Genomic DNA, 6,088 nt, shown 5'->3' with positions numbered 1-6,088 from the left:
AGGAACACCTAGACCTTATTGAATTCTCATACAACAACAGCTACCACGCAAGCATTCGTATGGCGCCCTACGAAGCTTTATACGGACAAAAGTGTAGAACCCCCTTATGTTGGGAAGACATGGTCGACCCAGTAGCACTAGGGCCCCAATACCTACAAGATACCATAACCAAGGTCAAACACATCCAGGAAAGGATGAAGGCTGCCCAGGACCGCCAGAAGTCCTACGCCGACCTAAGGAGGAAACAAGCCGAATTCAACACCGGGGACAAGGTCTGGTAGAGAATCTCGCCCACACGGGGGGTGATGAGATTCGGAAGAAAAGGGAAACTCAGCCCACGATTTATCGGCCCCTATGAAATCATAGAAAGAGTTGGGAACCTAGCCTATCGCCTCGCTCTACCCGTTGAACTAGAACGAGTACACAACGTATTCCACATATCCCAGCTAAAGAAATACGTGCACGACCCAAGCCACGTGCTTCAACCCGAGGTCGTGGACCTCGACGAGTCATTAGTATACGAAGAAAAACCCGTGAGAATCCTGGACACCAAGACAAGAACCACCCGACGTCGAGCCATAGAAATGGTGAAAGTTCTCTGGACCACCATGGGACCGAGGAAGCGACATGGGAACTCAAGGGCACAATGAGGGAACGCTACCCCGAACTTTTCACACCAGGTAACTAAGAAGAAGTCACTCGACAAGGACCAAGCTTCGGGGACGAAGCTTCCTGTTAAGGGGAGGAGAGTGTAACACCCCGTGTTACGATCCCTAAAACCAATTAATCATTTAACCAATTACCCAAAAGAAAGAATTAAATCACAATAATTAATTAGGAGAGGCCCACCATAGTCCATGGGCCCTTATCCCTAAACCCAATCCTTAGTCCTAAAAGGAATAGAGTTAGCAAACCTATAGTAATTAGGCCCTAAGTAAGACTCTTAGATATATAAATAGGGAACATAAGGAGGCACCTAGAACTCCCACCACAATAATCTCTCACCACACCAAGAATTCCAAGAATTCCCCTAGGAGAAATCAAGAAAGAATAAAGCTTAAAGAAAGACCCTTCATAGCCAAGGAATCAATTAAGGCTAAGAGGTAACCCATGTCTCAAAAAAATCTATTTTCATAGCTATGATTCCCTTCTTAGGACTTCCCCCATGATATTGCGTATTGATGAATTGTGGTATTATTATTGATGTTTGATGTGATGATTCCATGGGTGATCTTGATGATGAGAGGTTCTTGATAATTATGGGGTTCTTAATGATTATGTGGTGTTCTTGATAGTTATAGGATGTTCTTGATGATTGTGTAATGTTCTTGATGTTCATGTGATATTCTTACCGAATCTTGATATTAGAAGATGAATTGTATCCGTGTTGATTTAAAAGTGATTAGCACCCTAGGTTGTATCGTATGATGTTATTCTTGGTGTATTGGGTGGGAATTCTCATGTTTGGGTATTGCTTAGGTTTAGTAAGAGCATGATAGGGTACGCGCCGTATGTTCCTTGCTTTTGGATTCGTTAATTGTCTACGTGCTGTTGTTAATTGCGTAAGAAAGTGTCTAAAGCATGGTTTCGGGTTCCACGAAGGTTCCCGGGGCGTTTTGCGATGAAAAGAGTCAGTGGGGGTAGGTGGGGGTAGGGGACCCGCCACCTACTGTAACACCCCGTGTTACGGCCCCTAAAACCAATTAATTAATTTACCCATAGCCCAAGAGAAAGAATAAATTATAATAATTAATTAGGGAAAAAGGCCCACCATAGTCCACGGGCCCTTATCCCTAAACCCAATCCTTAGTCCCAAAAGAAATAGAACTAGCAAGCCCATAATATTAGTTCCTAACTAGGACTCCTAAATGTATAAATAGGGGACTTAAGAGACACCTAGAAACCCCCCACAAGAATAACGCCCCACCTCCCCAAAGAGCTCCAAGAATCCCCCTAGAAGAAATCAAGAAAGCAAGAAAGCTTAAAGAAAGACCCTTCATAGCCAAGGAATTAATTAAGGCTAAGAGGTAACCCATGTCTCAACAAAACCTATTTTCATAGCTATGATTTCCCCCTTAGGATTTCCCCATATTATTGTGTATTGATGATTTGTGATATTATTATTGATGATTGGCGGGTTGATTCCATGGGTGATTTTGATGATGGAAGGTTCTTGATAATTATGGTGTTCTTGATGATTATATGACGTTCTTGATGATTATATGATGTTCTTGGTGATTGTAGGATGTTCTTAATGTTTATGTGATATTCTTACCGAGTCTTGATATTAGAAGATGAATTGTGCCCTTGTTGATTTAAAAGTGATTAGAACCCTAGGTTGTATCGTATGGAATTATTCTTGGTATATTGGGTGGGATTTCGCATGAATGGGTGTTTATTATGTCTAGAAGAGCATGATGGGTTATGTGCCGTTTGTTTCTTGATTTTGATCCATTAATTGTCTACGTGTGTTATCAATTGCGTTTGAAAGTGTCTAAGCATGGTTTCGGGTTCCACAAAGGTTCCTGAGGCGTTTTTGTGATAAAAGAGTCAGTGGGGGGTAGGTGGGGGTAGGGGACCCTCCACCTACCCGCGGCCTTCTTGGGCAACGCCGGCAGCGGGCAGCTGCCCGCCGGGCACCCGCTGCCCGGTTTTGTTACCGCCGGTGGGCAGCCGGCGGGTGATCCCTCACCCACCGGCTACCCGCTGGTTTGCACCCCAATTGGGGATTTCGGCTTCCCCGTTTGATGTTTCCCCGACCCCCGTGGTGTCCCAACGGACTCCGTCTATCGTGCCTATGTCTAGTTTGATATTTCGGGTACCGTTCGTAGGTTCTATGAGTCTTATATATTGCATGCTAGTTGAATTGGTACCCAGTGTCCTAGGTGGAAGGAGCATGAACCCCTTAGGTTTATTCTTAGAATGTGAAGGATCACGCATAGGTTTTGTTATACGTTTTCTCCCCCTTCCCATTGTGTTAATGTGGGTTGCATGTACTTGCTATGTGTTATGTGTGCATGTAACCCCGAATTGGTTAAGATCAACCGCGCTATACGGGCAGTCGGGTGGGCTGAGAACCATATCGGCTGTTAACCAGGCTGGTAGAGACCGGTCAGGTATATAAATATTATATAGGACTAAGTTCCACTATACGGGGAGTCGGATGGGCTTAGAACCATACCGGCTGTTAACCAGGCTGGTAGAGACCGGTCAGGTATATAAATATTATATAGGACAGAGGTCCACTATACGGGCAGTTGAATGGGCTGAGAACCATCCCAACTGTTAACCAGGCTGGTAAAGACCGGTCAGGTATATAAATATTATGTAGGACAAAGGTCCATCAGTCAGTTGCGATCGGCTCCTCCGTAATGTGAGACGGGGCAGGGTGCTGCGGGGCCGTGTCAGAGCTATATGCGCTGACCCTCATGTATGGGCATGCGATTGGTCCTGTGGCGCCAACAAAGTGTGCTTTGTGATGAGATATGGATGAGTTGTGTTTATGAGTATATTGGGAGATGTGACTATGGGATTATGCCGGGGATTGTTTACATTAGGTTATGATTATTAATTGTGCTCAGTTCTATCTGTCTTGCCTGTGGAGGATTGTATACGCCTGTTATAACTGTTGCTTGTGTCGAGCCTTATCTGTCGAGTCATTCCCGGTTTTAAAAGCTAGAGTCTCATAGGATATATCTTCATGCTTTAAAATGGTTTTCGTATGTCTATATATATCTCTATATGTATTGTATTTCAACGCATTGGAGTGGGTTACCAGCATCTCTCGCTGAACAGATATATTTGGCTTTCAGGCACAGACGAGTAGTTCACTGGAGCACGCTAGAAGCTTGGACGTAGTTTAGATAGTTTTTCCCTTTCGGCCTGCGTGCCATGATTTAGTACTGATGCTATTTGAGGATATTAGTCAGTTAGCCTGTGCACCTGAGTTCTCTAGCTTAGGTGTGGCATAGCACCCCATACTCTTGTACTATGTTTTGGGATTCAACGAGATTTCACCTTTATTTTATAAGTTTTAAATATCCTGAAAATCTGGGGTGTTACACCTACCCACGGCCAAAAGAGATCTCGCCGGCAGCGGGCAGCTGGCGGGCGGGCAGCTGCCCGCCGGGCACCCGCTGCCCGGAACAGTGCCGCCGGCGGGTGACCCCTCACTGGCTACCCGCTGGTTTGTACCCCACCTTGGGATTTTGGCTTCCTCGTTTGATGTTCCCCCGATCCCCGTGGCGTCCCAACGGACTCCGTCTGTCGTACCGTTCGTAGGTTCTATGAGTCTTATATATTGCATGCTAGTTGAATTGGTACCCAGTGTCCTAGGTGGAAGGAGCATGAACCCCTTAGGATTATTCTTAGAATGTGAAGGATCACGCATAGGTTTTGTTATACGTTTCCCCCCCTCCCCCCCCCCCCCCCACCCTCCACCTTCCCAATGTGCTAATGTGGGTTGCATGTGCTTGCTATGTGTTATATGTGCATGTTATCCCGATTTGGTTGCGATCAATCGGGTTATACGGGCAGTTGGATGGGTTGAGAACCATACCGACTGTTAACCAGGCCGGTTGCGATCGGTCAGGTATATAAACATTATGTAGGGCTGCGGTCCACCGTTTGGTTGCGATCAAATGGATTATACGGGCAGTCGGATGGGTTGAGAACCATACTGACTGTTAACCAGGCCGGTTGCGATCGGTCAGATATATAAATATTATATAGGGCTGCGGTCCACCGTTCTACATGAGCTGCGGTTCATTTTCCTGGCTGCGGTCAGATGACATACTCTTGGGCTGTGGTCCACTGTTTGGTTGTGATCAAACTATGATGAGCTGCGGTTCATCGGTCGGTTGCGATCGACCCCTCCGTATTGTGAGACGGGGCAGGGTGCTGCGGGGCCGTGTCAGAGCTATATGCGCTGACCCTCATGTATGGGCATGCGATTGGTCCTGTGGCGCCAACAAAGTGTGCTATGTGATGAGATGAGAATGATTGATGTTATGGCTGTTATGGAAACGTGACCATAGGACTCTTGCTAGTAAACTTACATGCCTAATTGTGATTATTGGTTGTGCTTAGCTATAACTGTGCCCTATGTTGAGGATTGTATATGCTTGATTGTGACTGTTGATTGTGTGTACCCCTATTTGTCGAGTCGGTTCCCTGATTTGAAAACTAGAGTCTCTTCGGATATATCTTCATGCTTCGAAATGACTTTTCGTATATCTATGTATATATCTATATGTATTGTATTTCAACGCGTTGGAGTGGGTTACCAGCATCTCTCGCTGAACAGATATATTTGGCTTTCAGGCACAGAAGAGTAGGCACGGGAGCGCGCTAGAACCTCGGAGCGTAGAAGTAGATAGTTTCCTTTTTGGCCTGCGTGCCATGTTATGCATTCTCTTTATTAAGGATATTAGCTAGTTAGCCTGTGCACCTGAGTTCTCCAGCTCAGGTGTGGCATAGCACCCCGTACTCTTTGTATTGTGTTTTGGAATTTAATAAGATTCTACCTTTATTATATAAGCTTCAGAAGTTTAAAAATTTCGGGGTGTTACACTTATCAACCACCTTTTAAGGGCCATTAAGGGGTTGTGTTGTGCCTAATTGAAGTACTTTGTGAGTGATTTATGATGCAAATGCTATAAAATGTGCTAATGAGTTGCAAACGCCCATAAACTTGTTCACTTTAGTGTTTTGAAGGTTTGAGCTTAAAGAAGGGAATTCCGGCGAAAGTTCGGTAATTGGAGCATATCTTGAGTTAGGAGTGTCCAAATGAGGTACCGGTGATTCCAGTGGCATTGGAACAGAATTGGCTCAAAACACACCCTAAAGAGACCTTAAAAGTAGGTGCTTTTGACACTTATCAACCACCTTTTAAGGGTCATTAAGGGGTTGTGTTGTGCCTAATTGAAGTACTTTGTTAGTGATTTATGATGCAAATGCTATAAAATGTGCTAATGAGTTGCAAACGCCCACAAACTTGTTCACTTTAGTGTTTTGAAGGTTTGAGCTTAAAGAAGGGCATTCCGGCGAAAGTTTGGTAATTGGAGCATATATTGAGCTAGGAGTGTCC

This window comes from Ipomoea nil, unplaced genomic scaffold (genome assembly GCF_001879475.1).
Source record: "Ipomoea nil cultivar Tokyo-kokei standard unplaced genomic scaffold, Asagao_1.1 scaffold0937, whole genome shotgun sequence".
NCBI classification, from domain to species: Eukaryota; Viridiplantae; Streptophyta; class Magnoliopsida; order Solanales; family Convolvulaceae; genus Ipomoea; species Ipomoea nil.
The sequence above is the reverse complement of the archived record's forward strand: the minus strand, read 5'-3'. Positions refer to the sequence as shown.